The 19,048-nt window shown below is 40.7% G+C and overlaps 1 protein-coding gene and 1 long non-coding RNA gene across 4 annotated transcripts in view; one reads left to right on the top strand and one right to left on the bottom strand.

Moving 5' to 3' along the window:
- The window catches only part of LOC308476414 (uncharacterized protein), a 145,711-nt gene that overhangs the window by 106,647 nt on the left and 20,016 nt on the right, over positions 1 to 19,048 (bottom strand). The gene's annotated exons all lie outside the window — the stretch shown is intronic.
- LOC308476421 overlaps positions 1 to 19,048 on the top strand; it is a 133,168-nt gene that overhangs the window by 104,291 nt on the left and 9,829 nt on the right. Inside the window, exon 2 of one of the 3 annotated variants that reach the window (XR_013985879.1) lies at positions 8,926 to 9,015. The exons of the other annotated variants lie outside the window; for them this stretch is intronic. This is a non-coding gene — a long non-coding RNA (uncharacterized lncRNA). The remainder of the gene's footprint in view (positions 1 to 8,925; positions 9,016 to 19,048) is intronic. 3 annotated transcript variants of the gene reach the window in all.

Here is a 19,048-nt window from a genome sequence, read left to right as displayed (position 1 = left end):
TTTCAACACCAAATAGGCAATGTGTGGACAGTATATGGGTATATCCAATGGGAATCTTTTTCTTGGCATACTGTTCTCCCAATGGTCAAGCAAATGGCTGTGGGAAATCTGCAAGAGCAACAGCACTCTCCTAGCAACTTGGGATTCCCGGTAACTGGTATTCAGAAATGATCCAGATTACAGCTTCTTGTAGTGTCATTCTTAAAACTCTAGAGGAAAAGAGGGCTGAACCAAATAATAGGCCCCCAAAACCTTCATAATACAAATGATACAACTGTTTTTGAAAACAATAGTTTGCATATCTAACCATAATGACGTTTAAGGGCTATTTTACATTATGTAAATAGAAAATCCATTTCTCCATTAAACTAAAAGCTAAAAAAACACATTTTCTATTAAAATCAAAGGAATTGCACTGATATAAAATTCATGTAAAAAATGGAAAAATCCACCAAAACTAACCCTGCTTTACAATAATTCCAGGAAATGACACTGCAAAATTATATATGTTGTTTTAATACAGGCTGAAGAGTAGGTTTTGTATCCCTTGTTTTTGCCCTAATGAGGATTCATATCAGAACTTTTATTTTATTTTATTTTATTTATATACTGTCCTATACCCGCAGGTCTCTGGGCAGTTCACAGAATAAATTTATCACACATCTCTTCTTCCCCTGAATGACATTTTGAAATTGTAGTACATTAAAAATTACCAATCAGTATCAATCCGAAATTGCTTCCAGAGTGTGGTAGGAGTCCATTAATATCTTCCATATGGACATAAATCCAAAGGCTTTCATTGCCAGAATCATTTTTGGCACAACTCTTAGGTGTGTGTGTGATAATTAATTATTCTCATCATCCCTTTTCTTTTTTCCTGCTTGTTTCCCATTCCTGATTTTTAATTATTTCTGGTTATGAGGTGAATTTTTTCACTGCCCAGCATATTGGAGGGTACATAATATAAGTAATGTGTGGGGAAGGAATAGTAGTTCACACCCACATCAAGGGCAGACTTTGGTAAATTGATCCAATGAACGAAGACAAAATTTGGTCCCCCCCCAAAAAAAATTATTTCTTATTTTCACAATAATTTATTTGGGTATAGTTACTTTTATGGATTTCTCAGTAGGTAGCCAGATAAATACAGTTGTTGCTGCTGTTATTATTGTTGTAGTAGCAGTGGTAGTTATTTTGTGCCCCCTCAGCTCTGCACCCAGTTCAGGGGAACCACCTTCATTTCCCTAAATCTGGCACTGCACACACACGCACATACTGTATTCTGTATCCTATATGTGCAAACCTCTCCATTCTAAAGAATTTGTGTGTTCTCTACTCCCACCCTCCATGTTCTACCTTGCATGGTCATAAAAGACACTTGAAAAATACTATTACAGAATATGCAATGTATAGTGATGGGTATCATGGGAAGAATATGGGATTATTATACCCAACTGTACTCACATCTAAACAAAATCAATTTTATTTTATACCAATCTTCAGAACAGTATCCTAATTACTGCAGTGGTAATAGTTCTGCTAATTGCACGAGTGCTGTTATGAACACAACATAACTTAGACAAAAAAACAACTCAGTTTACAACTCAGTAGAGAATCACCATGCACATAATACAAAATTTAATTGGAAATTAATAAACAAATTAGTGGCACCTTTCTTCATAATAAGCCAGCTAGCCTGCAGGCAACCAAACTAAGCACAAAAGTACCCATCCAATTATGCAAATGAGTGCTGTCTAAATAGAGAAATAGTAAATTCAGATATTTAATTCCTGTGAGATTGCAATCCTAAATATATTTACTAGGAAGTAAGCTCCGTGGTATTTACTTCTTTACTGTAAGTCTGCTATTTCTCCTGTAATTTATAACATGCAAAATGTATGATATATGCTCTGGATGGTAATTGTTTGCAGTTCCACTTTTTTTTGAGAAACCCTCCTCCAATAATAATGAAACTGTAGTTTTGTATGTAGTAATTCATTTTAAACAAATGAATGAATAAATAAAAGCGTAAAACATGCATTCAAATTTTATTGCTATGTGTTAAGCATCAGTGAATCTCTGTAGTGGCTAGGATCAAAATAATACTGGAGAGATTCACAGACAGAGAAAGACAGTCATTCCACAGCTATAGGTATTTGTGCTGGAAGCCTACATTGCTTTACTTAGCTGGTCTGTATGACTTGTATTTTTGGTAAATCTCGTTGCCCATTTGTATGAGTAATTGGCCATGTGTTGTGAAATTTATGGCCAATAATAAAATATAGAGTTGGAAAAGATCTTGTAGGTCATCTAGTCCAGCCCCTGCCCCATACAGGTTCTGCAAGTCAGGATGCAACTACACTACCCTTGACAAACAATGGACTAGCCTCTGCTTGAATATCTCCAGGAAAGGAAGGCCCATCACTTTCTGAAGCAATCAGTTCTATTGTTAGGCAAATTCTCCCTATGGTTACCTCAAAACTGCACCCTTTCAATTATCCAAACATTTTTTCTGCTCCATCTTCTACATGACAACCTTTTTAGTATATGTGAAGACTACTGTCTTGTCTTTCGTTAACCTCTCTTCTCCAGGTAAAACATGCCCAGTTCTTCTAACTATGTGCCTTACAGGACTTGGTTTCCACACATCTCACAATCCTGGTTGCCCTCCAGTTGGTCAGTGTCTTTGTTAAAATGTGGTACCTAGAATACATCACAATATTCTAGAACAGTGGTTCTAAATACTGTAGACCATCTGTTTTGCAAAAGCAAAGCTATGGACCACCTACTTTTAGAATTGTTGATATTTCTATGGTAGTTTTGGTTATGTGAATGGTGCCTTGGATCCCCTGAGTGGGTTACGAGGAACTCCTGGGGTTCATGGACCATCAACTGGGAACTTCTGCTCTAGAGGCAATCTGACCAGTGCAGAATAAACTGGAACTTTTACTTCTGATGGTCTGGAGACTGTGTTCCTGTTAATGCATTCTGAGATTGCATTGACTTCTTTAGCAACTGCATTGCACTGCTGGCTCATGCTCAATTTATGATCAACTAAGACACCTACATCCTTTTCATATGTCCTGCTGTCAAGCCAGATATCTCCCATCCAGTGCCTTTGATTGTTGGTACCTTAATGGAGGACTTTATACTTATTTCTGTTGAATTTCATCTTGTTGGTTTCAGCTCAGTGTACCAACCTGTCAAGAATATTTTGAATCTTGCTTCTGTGTTGCAGCTCCATTGTATGATAAATGAAAGCTACTAGAGTGTCATGACATAGTTGTTTTTCAACTTGTGATCTCTGTCAATTGCATAAAGCATTGATTGTCATTAGGCTGATGGATAGATACATTTTGGAATTAACAGGTCAATGTCTTTTCTCTATGTATGCTTCTAAAATATTCCTCATCTAATTCCCCCCCCTAAATTTTGCAGTTTCCAAATTCCCTTATCATATTTCATAAAGCCATTGCACTTAGCAGCTTCTATTAAACAAAACATACACACTTGTACAAGGCATACTGCATGCAGAGTTTACCAGCTTTTTCTGTCCCTTCATGTCTTTCCTTAGCCCTCCTAAATTAAATATGTGCATATGTGCATTGATTAAATACTGCCAATGAGCAATCCTCGTGTAATTGCACGTAAGGCTTTATCAAGATATGTGTGTGACATTTCACCAATGAGCAGTAGCAGACATGCACTTCAGTAGAACATCGAACAAAGTATAATCTTGATGGAATTATACACATGGAGATTGCTTTTCCTCCCAGGTGTTTTATCAATGCACACATTTGCATTGGTAATGCAGAAGGGGAAAAGATGCAAATGAACTGAAGAAATGGAAGGCAGTGTCTAGCAGCTCATGACCGAACTCCAGAACTAACATTAGAACATCTTAATTAAACTAGAATTCAGAACGCATAGAACACAGTACAGAATGTTTCACAGAATAATTAAGGAATGGAATGGGGAACATATGTTATTCTCAAGCTTTCTCCATACTAATTAGACAAGCCACCTTATTGCTTCTTCTCAAAGCTCTTCTTTTTGTTCTGCTTCCTCCCTCTATCATACAGCCCCGATTGCATCCTTGCCCTCGTCTGCTTTACTGATGTGCCTAAGGGCCCATATCCACTGGATTTGATTTCTAAACATGGCAGACCATCATGTATCTAAATGTGCTGTTTCTTGATTTGACAGTCTTTGCCATGGCCTATCAAAAGTCCGTATGAAGGCTGACTTGCATTTTTCTCTTGGGGTATTAGATTGGATGTTCCAAGTCATGAATCTGTCATTAGTGGTAGTCACCTGCTGTAGATTGAATATGGGTGACAATTTGCTAAGCAGTAACTTAATATGTTGTGATTAAAATTACTTGCATGCCAAACAGTGGAAAAAACCTCACTACTAGCAAGAATAAGAACACCCTTACTACTTGGCAGGACAATACAGATGACAAATTATAGTTTATCATGGAATTGCATGCATACTATGGAATGTTACCGCTTAGCACCATTGTCTGGTGTTCGCACTATGGTTTATAGAAGCCTTCCACAACCAGGTGCCCTCTAGGTGTTTGGGAATACAACTCATCCGAGTCCAAGCCATCATGATCAAGCCTCCCATGATAATGGGAATTCTAGTCCAAAATATCTGGAGGGCTCCAGGTTGGGGAAGGCTAGTTTACAGGAAAAAGCTGAGGTACGTGTGTGCTACGATGGGGTAAGAAGGTCAGATTCCTTTCTTAATAAGTAATTTGCTATTGTGTTAGTATGTCAGATTTCAGAGACCCATGTCTCCCATACACAGAGGTGACATTTAGAATTCAATATATCAGGTATACAAATATGAATGCTAGGTAAAAATGAATACTGCTGGTGATCACTAACGTGAGAGACTTTTCTTATGGCAGATCATTCATAGGGAAATCTAAGAACATTTATTAGATTTAAGAGTAGGTAACTTAATAGACTCAACCAGTCCTGAAATATTTGGTAATCAGTTTTTAAAATTTATAGTTACTTTAATATAAGATTTTCTAAAAATAGAAAATAGCATGGAGACACAATGTGTGTGTATATAATCAAGTTCCATGCCAACTAACGTGATAGAGTTTATTAAAAATAGTGGCCCCAAACTGCCAGAATTAACTTGGCATTTATTAGATGTCTAGGAATAAGCTAAAATGTAGAGTATAAGAGTGAGATTTTTGACTTCCAAAAGCTCTTGGCATCCATCAAAATGAATGAATGGGAATCTGGCAAAATAATGATAGCAAGTGTATTGCTGTTGGAAGGGGGGGGGGAGAATTTAAAATGTTTGTGAGAAGAAATCTGACCTTTCATATAAAAGACACGATAGTTTTCTATGGAAAATTGGCCCATAAACCTGAATTTAAGGCACACACAGATCCTCCCTAAAATACACCTTCCCATTTTATTGAGAAACAATTTCAAGTTATGGTGCAGTGAAACGTTTCCTTACCTTACTTACGTTATAATTTTGTGTGCCTGGAAAAGTACCTGGAATCAATTATGCACATAGACACTTAAGTCCAGGGTTGGTTATCTTCACAATTGTTTTTCTTTCTCTAAAAAGTAGTCTAATATCCTGATCACAGACTGATTTCACTGCCCGTATTGTTATGTACCCTTTCTCCACCTCTTTATCTCCCTGTTGTTGTTTTTTAAAAAAATAGGAGATAGAGAAGTGGAAATGAAATTCTCTGCATTTCCCAAATATGTTGGGCGTGTGGAAGAAATCCTCATGTAAGAAATAGGGCTGTGCACAGCCTCCAGATCTGAGTCGGGGCCTAATCTATTACTTGGAATTAGCCCTGATCTGACTGGGGCCAACCTGACCTGCATCTGGGCCCCGAAGCAATTCAGGGGCTAGCACTAATGTGTAATTAGAGTTTAGGGTTTAATATGCAGACAGGAAGGCATGGGGGAAAGAAAGACCTCTGTGTTTGGGAGGCAAACACAACTGGGTAGTCCCGGCTTAAATAGGGTTGCCATATAAGACCCCATACTGATTTTAAGCTTTTGGAGCTGTTTCCACTGCTTTTTCCATCGCGTTGTCATACTTCTGGGTTTTCTCTGGCATTTTGCTGATTTGGCAAAATTCCTCCCTGACACCATTTTTGCACCTGAATACCAGGACTGTCAGGAATTTTCCTGATATATGGCAAGCCTAGGTTTAAGGGGGAAGAGAGAAAGCAAGTGGAGCACAGTAGTAGCTGCCCCCCCTTGACACCTCCTCCCTTCCTTTCCTATTCATTATTAGGCTCGTGCCATCTCTGCCTCCATCTTGTGTTCCCTTGCTCTTTCCATCCTGCAGCCAGAGTTGTGCATAGCTGGTAATAGGCCCAGGCCAGATGGGAAATGTAGGTCCCATTTTAATAATCTTTACCAAAGGGCCCCTTCCCCTTTGCCTCTAGCAAGGGAACTGTGCGTAGGCCCCCTCAAAATTGTAGACCCATGCCAATTGGACCCCTGCCCCCTCTCTGTTCTGGCCTGCAATGGGAACCACAATGGAAGGACTCAAGGCAGTGGCAGTGGCAGTGGCGCCAAACAGATTAGGAGCCATGGGTATGAGATGATAGAGCCAAGGAATAAGTTGAGCCAACATATTCTCTGCAGTCAATGGTACAAGCCCATCTGTTGCAGAGGATCTTCTGCCTACCTTCTGCCTACCCAGAAGGGGGAGGAGGCAGCCTATGTAACATGTGATACTTCCTTTCCCTCTGTCCTGCCTCCTTTTTGACAGCCCTAGATAACTCTTGAAACCAGGCAGGTTATTGTACCGTCTTCCAGACTTAATAGCACAAACTGGTGAGGCTGGCATGATGTTTCTTTGCTTAAAACAACAAATCACCCAGGCTTCCGGTTTCCCTGTTGTGGAAACAAGGAGTGAGTGATTCAATCAGGTCACAAATTCATTTCCTGGCATCTCCAGTTAAAAGGATCTGAGATGGGAAAGACCATGGCTTAAAATGTTGGAGAGCCAAGCAGTTCTCTGAAAAGCCATCAAAAGTCATGCAGTTGAGAAAGTCCCACCACAATTGAATCCCATATTTGAACAGTCTCTGGCACATTGCTGCTGTGTGTAGGATTATGGCATAAAGGAGAAATTTATTCAGAGCTGAAGGATATTCATATTAGGGTAATCCATGAATAAAAAGACTAGTGCAGGGAATGGAAAAGAAGCTTGGTAGACTAATGTAATACAACAATGAAGAAATTGTATAGGGCAAAGTTGGTTGTGTGGGAGTGTATGATGAAGATAAGGAGGTGTGAGAAGTACATGTGTGCTTTCTATAGGAAGACTGGGGTCCAAGTATAAAACCCAAATAATACAAAATATCAGAAAGTGAAGAAAGATATATTGAGTCTGAAAAGGAACTGAATTGTGGTGTATAAGTATAAAAGTGTTGAAAGAGCAACCAAGATTTTCATATACTCTGGAAACTATGTGGGATAAAGATACCTCTCTCTGATCATGTGGTTTTTCTTCTCTTATTTTCTTTCAGAAAGGAGTGCAGCAATTTTCACAGCGCTGTGGTTTATAATAGAAGGGATTTATTAGAGAAGGTGTCCAGGAATAGCCTATTACATTACCATCTAATCTGACTCAATTAAAAGTACCAGGGAAAAATACTTCAGCTTTTCCCTAAGCCTTTTCTTTCTGATTTGCAAATGAGTTACTAAAAAATCACATCTGCAGGCATTAATGTAAAACTGTCATTTATGCTGTACCTTGCAATTATGTTGAAATTCAGTGGAATGAATTTATGTTAATGTTATTTGAAAAATAATGCACACAGGTCTTTCTCTTCTTGTTTTTGTGCCATCTTGACATAGTCTGTCAATCTGGGGTAAATTTGGTCATCTTGAAGTGGTGTAGTAGAGCAGGAATTCAGGGAAACACAGCTCTGTTACATTTTTCACAGCAGGAGTAATGACATAATCTTCGGGAGCAGTCTTGCCAGTATTGTAAGCTGCTGCTGGTTGAAGGAAAGCTCTGGCCTGGCACATAGCCCTTTTGTTAGATAAACTAGGCTGACAAAGTCTACTACAGCCAGATGGGCGGGGTACAAATAATAAATTATTATTATTATTATCAGAGATGTGAACCCATATCTCCTCAGCTGAGAAGTCCAACATGCTAACTGATAGTTGGATCCTCCTAATTGAGGGTCCGTGTTGTGCATGGGCCCAAGGTGCCCCCCCATCTATGGGGTGGGGTGGGGATGAGCTCAAGCCTCGTGGTGCCCCACGGTAGCGCCACAGCATATTGGCCAATCAGAGTGTTGTGGAGTGATCGTGTGGGCTGTTAAAAGCCAGTGGCGTGTTGCTGGGGCTTTACCTGGCTTCGCGCTGCCGAACACCCCCCCCCCTAGTGTTTTAGGTGTCTGCTTTGGCCTTGCTCTGGACTTCGGCTGGTCGCCTGTTTTGGAACAGGGGCTAGGCAGGATTTTTTTCCATTTGGCAGATTGGCACTGTCCATTTTCACCTACCTCTTAGCAATTGTCACAACTTTGTAAGGTTTGGCAGTTAGGCATTGGCTTTGTGAGATGTGGGGGAGGGGAGGTGTGGCCATCACCTGCGCCTCCAGGTACAAGGGTATTCTGTTAAAGGAATCTGCGGGTCTGAATTTTGTCCAAAGTCTGATTGTGGGGCTAGGGCTATGCCAGGACCCTGCGGGTGAGCTTCAGTTGGTCGCCATTGATGGAGCTCCCTCTGTTGGTGGTTTGCCCTTCTAGATTTCCTGCAAGGCGGGCAGGAGTCAGATATAGTTATTGCCAATGCCTAAGCCAATACCACTCACATTGCTGTAATCAATAAAGTTGTGGCCTAAATTTTGCCCATTAACCTTAAACTAAAATCCTGTGTCAATGTGTTTTTATTATTTTATTAGGGGTGCGCTGGGGCCTTGTCGCACAAATCAACCTTTGCCAGCTGATGCCTTTTCCAACTCTTTTTGGGACTGCAGTTATGGACTCTATTGGTATGTGGGTCTGGAAGCCATTATGATAAGCTCCTGCACTTCAAAATTAAACACAACATCACTGGTGATCAATTAAGTGGTTCAACTTTTTCCTAACTCTCCAGTCAGTTAAGTTGAAAGGAATAGCCTTTTTGAATTTCTATAAGATAAGAAACTTAAAAGAAATGGAACTTAAACAATGGCTTTATTCCTTGAAGGGCACAATTCCCCCACATAGTGCATGCCATTTAAATTTATACATTCTTGACATATTGTTGGATTAATTGAATTGTATTCTATTTAAACAAAGTGGCAGCCCTGCTTCTTGGCCTGATTAAAGTTATTGAGTTTACAACATCGTATTCTTTGGCTCTGGTGAAGGAAGCATTTCTTTAATTGCTTCCTTAATGCACCCTGCCTGTCTCCTTCCAGAATAAATGGGTGAGATTGTCAGGTTTCACTCTATGTGTGTTTTAGAGAAATTTATATAATAGTCAATTTTGTATTAAAAGTGATTAGATCACAGGATACAGCTGTCCACAGATATTACTGCCATAATTTAAAACATGGAGTATCAGCAGAATTCAAACACTTATATTTTGAGGTGATAACAGTGTGAACTACTATTTCAGGAAGAAAAGAAAAGAAAGAGACTACTAAATGACATTGATATCACATAAAAAATTTTTTAGCTTTTCAATTGAATCCAAAAATACAGTTCTACCAAACAGCCCTTTTATTAATTCTAATTATATTCAATTATAATGTTCACATTAACTCTTTTATCTTCTAGATCCTTGACTTTAAAGACAAACCCATATTCCCATTACAATACATACCCCCAAAGAAATGTGTTTACATGATGTACAATTATTTTATTTTCATAAAAATTGAGTATTGTATTCCTTTATAGCTGTTATTGTAAAAAAGAAAAGAAAAGAAAGCCTCTTTATTTTAACCACAGTTGCCCTTGAAACGTGGTTGTGAAATGTGTCTTTATTAAATCTGTCTGGTCTAAGTGTCAAAGCTATCTTTTATTTAGAGCACTTCATACCAACATTTGTAACAATCTTTTTTCTTCTTCAATTGGTTAAAAGTGTCAACTTTCTCCTCAGTAAAGGCAGTCTTAAATTTGCACATAATCTTTCAAATGTTAGTGACTGCTTTTGCAACCAGAACTTTGTGGCATGGCATGTTGGCAAACTTATAACTCAGATTTGTCATAAAACCACAGCGGTAGACATAAAACGCTATCATGAATCTTACTGCAAAACTTAAAACTGTGCATTTGGAAGAAGCAAATACGCTATTCATAAGAGTAGTAAATGGCTGTACTGTTTTAAGATTCCAAATTAATTTCACAAAGCGGAAAGCATTCTGGTACTCTGGCTGAGCTCCAGTTCCCCAATCTCCTTTGAAGTTTTGATTGGATAAAGTGTTTTTAACTTCCTTTGCCAAAAACGCTTGCAGAATGTTGCTTAGTATTGTGAAGTGCACCACTGTGCTCTGTTCCAAGGATGGCTGCCTTTCACCTGCAGTGGAAGTCACTCTTCTGTATGAATAGTTTATAATTAGCTAAAGTGCTCTTGGCTTTGTGGCTTTATTATATAGTTCTTATGTTTAGTTCATGAGTGATTCAGTTATATTGGAACAAGAAATATTTTATTCTTTCAGTTAACGTAAGTGCTACTAGGTTTATTTCTCTCGTTATATATTTCTTTATTATGATGAGCAATTTAGCCTGCCCTTCATTTTAGGATCCCAGGTCAGGGTTCAAGATACAAATCAAATAAAATGACACAAAACAGCCATAAATCATACAAAATAAGAAGTAAAATCACAGAGCAGGCTCCCTACCACAGTTAATGGAAAAGGTAAAGGTAAAAAGGTAAAGGACCCCTGGATGTCCAGTCAAATTTGACTATGGGGTGCGGTGCTCATCTGCCCTTTCAGGCCAAGGGTGTTTGTCCACAGACAGCTTTCTGGGTCATGTGGCCAGCATGACCAAACTGCTTCTGGCTCAACAGAACACTGTGACAGAAGCCAGAGCACACGGAAACACTGTTTAGCTTCCAGCTGAAGCAGTACCTATTTATCTACTTACACTGGTATGCTTTTGAACTGCTAGGTTGGCAGGAGCTGGGACAAAGCGACAACAGCTCCCCCCATTCTGTGGATTTGAACTGCTCAAGAGGCTCAGTAGTTTAGACCACAGCGCCACCCGTGTCCCACTAAAACACTGAATATGTCAAGGCAAACACATACACTTTGGGATCACAAGGACAAAAGAATTGATGACAGGTGGGGACAAATTCCACAGATGGGGCACCATTGCATGGAAAGCTTAAACATTTTCCAAATTATGTCAGCAGTAATAGGCAAGTGCTTGCAGATGCGTTTACATTTTCACATGAACCCCTCATTTCATTAACTGGTAGACAACACCCAAATGCAAATTCTGTTATGTGTCTTTACCTGTAGATATGCTTATTGCAACATGGCTCCCCATGTTGTTGGCCTCCCACTCCCATTAGTTCCAACCAGCATGTTCAATGGTCAGGGATGGTGATAGCTGTAGTTCAGTGGCATCTGGAGGGCCACAGATTTCCCCACCCCAATGCCTAGGCTATACACTGAAACCAGAATTGATATATTCATTTGTTCTTCATTTTTCTCCCACTAAGATATTTTTTTCAAAAAACAACTGCTCCAGAGATCTCTGGGTGTATCTGTGTTCATCATAGTTGAATCTGGCATCTAGAGTACTAATGGCTGCCATTAAGACATAGCCCTTGCTTCCAGTTTAAGGTAAAGGAACAGATGATGATGATGATGATGATTTTCTGCCCTTCATCCACAGGTTGCAGGGCAGTTCACAAGATAAAAATACAGGATAAAAGCACAAAATGAATAGTTTTTTTTTTTTTTAAATCAACCCACTCCCACAAAGGATGAAGAGGAACATTTTTGCCTGGTGCCTAAAGATGCATTATGAAGGTGCGAGATGAAACTCCCTGGGGGAGTGCATTCCACAAATGGGGAGCCTCTGCAGAAAAGGCCTGTTCTCGTGTTGCCACTCTCTGGACCTTTTACGGAGGATGCACGTGAAGAAGGGCCTCAGATGATGATTACAGAGTCTAGGTCTGTTTATATTGGGAGTAGCGGTCCTTGAGGTATTGCAGTCCTGAGCTATTTAGGTACACCCACCCATAGATTTGAAGGCAGAGAAGCAAAAACGTGCTTTTCTCTCTTTTTGCCCAACAAAAATGAATTAATGCAACTGAAATCAAGGAAACAAAACCAGCACATCTATTCTGTTATACTCCTATGACTTTGATGCATATGCAGTTTGTTGTTTTCACTAGGCTTTTGACAGCTAATGAAGGTTTGGATGATCAGAAATTTAAGAATCTATCTCTGTTTTGTTGACATGGTTGGTAGGACAGCAGGATTATCGGTTATATTCATGAAGATTGTTCTTGTGAATATCAGCCACCAAGCTGTCTCAGAAATGATTACACTTATTATTTGTTTTCAGTTTTGCCCTGACAGTTTTTCACAAAATTACTGATGCTGGAAGGTTTGAAAAACATACTGTATCACTGACAATACATGGAGGAATAGCAACCCACTCCTGCTGTCTTTTTTTAAAAAAAAGGATATTACCACCGTCTGGTAGGCTGTAGGGAAAGGAATAAAGCAGTGTTTGAAAACAAAAGAATAGCACAGAGAGGTAGGTGGAAAAGATGCTAGGGGGAACAAAAACTGCTGCAAGCAAGACTTACCATAATCATTCAAGGAGGGCTTACAAAAGGATATTAAAACTACCTGGGAGACCACAGCTTAGGGCCATTTTGGCAAGGAAAGGAGTAAAGAGAGACTGTAATGCAATAATAGTGGAGGATTTGATCACAGACAAACATTTAGAAAGGAAAATGGGAGGGAATAGCTTAAATTCATTGAATCAACCTCACTCTGTTTGGGTTTCCCTGCCTTCTTTTTGCCTATTGTTTGTGCAGGTTTCTTTTGTCAAATGCAGAGATTCTCCCCCACCCCACCCCCCCGGAATATCTAAAATTGCTTTAATACTTAGAAACACAATGCATTAAATCTTTTTTTAAAAAAAATATAATTTATATTTTTCGATGGAAAAAGGGGCAAGGGGGAGCTCCTTTTTCCCATTAAATTGTTTCTGTTTTGCCATACTGACCACAGCCAACATTGACCAGGTGTGTTTCTTGGACCTCATAGGCAAATCTGTTGTCTTTGTTTTAAGGGAAAACTCCACTGTTCCATACTAAATGTTTCTAGTCCTTGCCTTACAAGCCTCTGTGTATTGTTTTCCCTATGTGTTTTTCATTGTGACTCTTCTAAATATATATAGAGAGAGCAGCTCATCAGACAGTACATTAAATTTGTTATTATGCTGTAAATAACCAGAGGTTACTGAAAGCTCAGTTGCATACATGCACAGTGTGAACAAAGGTTTCCCCCCATCTATTTCAGTACCAGGGACAGTGAACACAAAAGTGAAGGGAAAGTCTTGATCACATGGGAGCTCTGCGCATGTTCAACTGCTTTCTGCTCTAGGAGATACTGATAGAACAAATAAATAAACAAATATGAAGTTGTGTAAGTTCTTTTCACACATAAATTCAGGAATGTCTTCAGTCGAAGTCATGCTATAGGTGAAATGAATAACCACTTTATGTATTTAAGCCATAGAATTTAATATTGTTTCCTTTTATGATTACTTTCAAATTTGATATTCCTATACCTGTGCACAGCATATACTCTGGATCAGATAGTAATGTCTCTGAGTGCAGGTGTGAATATTGTATCTGTTCTGTACTGAAGCAGAAAGAAGTAGTTTTGGAATATTATTTGCTTTGTCTTAGATGATATCCAGAGGTCACCTTTATGTAAGTTCTAGATTCAAAGGCACTGTAAAAGAATTGTGCCTGCCTGCACTAGGAATGGGAGCCTTATCTATGTGGCCATAAAGGTGCTCCAGTCAGTGGAAAATTGAAATCTTTGAATTTCCAAAACCCTCATACACCTATTGCTATTTGTGGTGTGACCAGATTACCTGTGAAGCTACACATGAACCTTGGGCATGTGGAAGTGACCACTGGCCATTTTGACCAACATTAGCATACAGTTCTCAAGAGAGTTAGCCAATATTCAATATTTCCAAAATGTTAGCCACCCTATCTTAATGGTTGATGGCGCATTAGAAAGAAGACAAATCAAATACGTCCATTTTGGGGAGGATTTCATAGGTCATAATGTGAGCCACAGACTGTATCTGATAGATAATAAGTACCTTGTATAGAGATTGGAGGGCTAGCCATCATATTTTGTACCCAGGGTTGTCCCTATGGTTGTGGGGGATCCAAGGCAAATCATACTGTAAATTTTTCCATCTTTCTAACTTGCACACATGATCTATGTATCACAAAAAGTTCATTGCAAAACTGACTAAACACTAGTTGGCTGAATCGGGTGTTTTCAACTTTCCTTCCTTTTGTGGTGCCTTTTTACATTAATTCTAAATTGACCTTGGTTCTTTCAGCTTAGTCTGTATTTAATTCTTTGTTTGAGCTCCACATTTATTCAATCTAATAGTGCTACTATCTTAACATTGCCAGTGAATGTTCAAATTGAATAAAAGCTCCATCTAGGTTTTTTATATATATATAATGCAGTGTAAAACAAAGGGTATCTTTTTTTCAGAACTTCATCTCTGATTTTTTTCTAATTCTGAGCTGAGCTACTGTATTCAGTGTTTTAAATGTCTACACTAATTAACTTTCTAGCTCAGCTTCTATCATAGACTACTCAAAGATTTATAACATTGAGGATCAGAAGGTTGAATCAAGGATTTAATAAAATGTGTTGGACAAAGAACAAGTTGTATAGCTGCACAGAATAATAAGAGTTCATTAAAGCATTGCTGATGTGGACATAATGATAATTGCTACTCATCTATTGAAATTGATTTAGTGCTTAGCCTTACTTAAACATGTCATTAACTAATTACTTTAGCTAAACAGACTTTGCTGACAAACCTTTGAATAACATACATTGCTAAATGTTTAAAGAGTAGCTTTGCTGAAACAGATTATAACATGTCAAAATGGAAGCTGATTCTAGAGATTCTGTGTTCCTTTCTCAAAAGAGTATCAGGGGTCCCTAATAAGGGTGTGTGTACATAGTTTTTTAATTTAACTCTGCTTTCCTCACTAGCAACCCCTTGTTGTGGACAGAACAATGGGATCTCAGTTCAAAATGTAGCAGCGTGAAAGGGGGAGAATGTCAGGGTCTCAAAATAGCACAGTGCTTCCAGTTTACCTGACCACAGGTTTCCTGCAGGATTATTGTTTAAAAGTCAATGGGAAACTTAATCGAATAGGAAAAAAAAACCTTGCTTTCCAAGGGGAAAGCAAGAGGAACAACTCAGATAATTATGCACTTTAAAGTAAGTATCTATAGAAAAAAAAGGAAAGCAAAAAATGAATTAGTTTATTCCAAACAATAATCCAGTCCCTGGCTACACAGTCCCATTCACATTCTAGCTTTGGAGCTTAGGCTCTTTTTCCTCTATCAAATATTCATCTCTCCATTTCTGAATTTCTTCAAACAATTCTTCTTATAATTTTTTCAGAACTTTCTAAGAAAAATAAAGCCTTTGGTCTCCTATGGACCCATTGCTTCTAATTGCCAAAAAGGGCTTGGTTCCATGCGAATGTGAATTTGTTTCCCTGATCTTTAACCAAAAGGCTTTCAGAACAGTTTCCACTTAAAACATCAAAATAAATTATTACGCGAGGAGCACCAGCACAATCCCGGATTAAGCAAATAAAACTGCAGATTAAAATAATTCTACAAATTGAAGCTAAAAGGACTGAGTGAATTAAAAAGGTCTTCATCTGAACTAGAAAGGCATCAGGGTCAACAGCAGGCAACATTCCTGGGGAGAGCCTTCTACAGCAGGGCCCCACGAAAAATACATTTTCTTGGGTTACTTTTCACCTTACTTCAGAAGGTGGAGGAAGTTTGAGGGTGAAGAGCCCTTAAGGATTATCTTAGTCCTATATCAGTCCACATTCAAGCCTTTCTAATTAGTAATGGGTCCAATTAATTAATCCTATGTGTCATGGAGAGCGAGTTATTATATATGTAAAATTATAATAGGGAGCACCAGAAGTGACAAGAGGTGTGAGAGAGAGCATGAGAATGAAAGAGAGTGCTGTTATAAGACTGCTGTTATAGTAGCACAGGAAAGCACAGAAGCCAGATTTGCTGGAAATATAAGGAAGAAATCATGCAGAGGCTAGGCTATAGGATCCATGTAAGTATGTCCAGTGAGCTTTCTGTTTTGGGTGTAGCATAAGATCTAGTAAGAGATGCAACATTGCATTTCCATAGAGTTGTGAAGTTTCAGGGACCCCTGACAGGCCTCTGGCCACTAGAAGTCACTGAGGTAAATATCCCAGCCTGTCCACTAAGGCCTTACTCCCTTAACTTCTTCCAAAATACACTGTAGCCACCACCTACTGGGTGAGAGAGAGCAGTAAGAATCCCCTTTTATAGGTTTGACTGCATAAGCCAAAACAAGCACATGGGGTGCTCTCCTATAATGTTCCAGACTAGAAGACGTTTAAAAACAACAACATTCAGATGAAGTAGTCATTTGAAACAAAATAAGAGATAATGGTTCTATTCAACACCTTAACACAGATTTCCCTCTTCATCATTTTGTGTCTAGAATGAAAAGTATAAATGGCAAGTGGCTGAAATTTTGGGGGAAATTACCTTATATGTATGTGATATGTCCTAGAACAGGTGTGATGAACTCATGACCCTCCAGATGTTGCTGGATTACAACCTGCTTCACCCATGATGATCCCTGATTAGCCTGGGGCTGATGTAACCCAACAGCACTTGGGAGAGCCATGGGTTCACCATGCATCTCCTAGGAATTTACATCTGAGTAAATTCTGTGGTGATGTACTGAGGTGTAATTTTGCCCATCAACTTTTGAGAGCAGGCAAAAATTGATCAAAAGGGGAAAGTGAATAAGGCACCACCTGTGAATAAGTGAAAGTGAATAAGGCGTGGGGAGTGGTGTCATGCCTGAGGAGGGTGACAACCCCCCCTGGGTGGATCACAATTGTGGCGCTCGCACGCCCCCGGCAGGCATATTTCCTCGATCAGCGCAATCATCACTGCGAAAATCCATCTGCGATCGCGCAAATACGCCTGGCAGGCGGCACTTTTACCCCCTGATGGTGGGTGCTTGCACCCTGGCAGTGTACAGTTGCACCCCCGGTGGGCGGTAGGTACTCCCCCAGCCCCGCACGACGATCATGGCGGCAGCCCCTGAGCAAGGATCGTGGCAGCGGCCCTGTGGGTGGGTTGCTCTGCCCCATGGTTGGGTCGCCCAGCCCCCGCTGCACAGGGTATCGGAGGAGCTAGCTACGCCCCTTTGTGCAAGTGTTCGTATTACCATGTTCATTTATTTGATACCCAGTGTATGGGATGTTAATGGTTTCAGAACTCACAGAGTTAAAGAGTTCTGGTGACGTCTCTTTCCTGAGGCGTGGTTAGAAACACTTAAGGGAGGGGTTTGACTCTGAGTGTTTCAGTCTGACTCTCGGACGCCATGCGAAAGGGAGAATGTGTCAGTTCTCGCCAGGTCTGAATTTATGATGTTATTCTTCATGATTAAAGCCAAGAGGAGATAAGGACTGCCTTGTGTCTGCTCTGATTTATTCCACACGTGCTGCACTTTGCTTCTCACCGCTGTGTTTCGCTCTGCTACCGGCAAGAGAAAGAGGCCTGAGGAGGACTTTTGCAGGAGGCACGGATAGCTTGCAGAGTTTCGCAACGGAAGTGTGCCAGGCTCCATGTTCAGTCTCTGTGTACACTCTTGTCCGGTGTAATCAGAAGAGGTTATGGATGCTCGCCAAAGCTTTGAAGCATTGCAGGAACGTCCCACGTGTGGGGGAAGCCAGCAGGAAAGTTGCTGGGGCCAGCTGGAGCTCTGGAGCTGTGTCTTTGAAGCTGGAAGGAGCTCGCTGGGAGGAGAAGCCGATCTGCCGGAGCCGGGAGACGTGAGTAAGCTTAGCCCCCGGGGAGGAGGAGATGGCTCAGTCCCAGGAACACGGCTTTGAGCTTAAGCTGCCGTGTGCGAAGCTAACGATTAACTCGTGGCTAGAGTGGAGTTATTTAGCAGAGTTGTCCCTAGTTGGAGCCAAGCTCTGGGAAACAGTCACGCCGATGTCTACGTCAGCTGGGGCGGTTACAAGCCAACGTGAAGCTGAGGAGCGTGTTCTGGCATTTTTGGCTGATAACGTCAGTGCTGATTTGAGGCCTATAGTTCTGGATGCAAGGAAGCCTGAGGTCGCTTGGGTAGCTCTCCAGGAAGCGTGTAAAGCTGGGGGCACAGGCAAGGGCCGGGAGATGGCTGCATCAGGTCAGGAAGAAAGGCAAGAAAGCACGGAAAGCCGGTGCACAGCTGGGAAAGGCTGTGGGACCCCTGAGGGGGGCGAAGGGACTGTTGCCACTGCTGCTGTTGCTGCTGGTTTAGCAGAGTCAAAAAGCTGCGTGGGTGATGCAACATGTCTGCGTGAGGAGCTTGGAGAGAGGCAAGCTGCTGGGGGCCCTTTACCCATCACTGGGGGTGCAGGAAGGCGTCCTGGGAGCCCTGTGAGCAGTGGGGGGGCGGTGAGCAGTAGAAGCTCAGAGAAGCCTCTTTTTCCAAAGGCTGCCAAGAGTTGTTTGCGTCGTGAGTCGAAGCCTGGGAAACAGGACAGTACTGAAGGCTTCAAGGCCAGCCATCTGCTGCAGAGGGAGATACGTGCTGCAGAGCTGTCTGGGAACTCTAAGATAAGTCCAGTCTTCAGAGCAACGCAGGAAGCTGCGGTTACGGACACTGTCAAGGACAGGTGCAGCCAGACGTTTGTTGGCATGGCAACGCTACAGAGCAATGCCAGCAGGGACACAACTGTGAAGTGGGTGCTGGACTCAGGAGCGAGTCATCACCTGA

This window comes from Podarcis pityusensis (assembly GCF_964106645.2).
Source record: "Podarcis pityusensis genome assembly, chromosome: 4".
Lineage (NCBI taxonomy): Eukaryota > Metazoa > Chordata > Lepidosauria > Squamata > Lacertidae > Podarcis > Podarcis pityusensis.
This window is presented reverse-complemented; position numbering and strand designations above follow the sequence as displayed.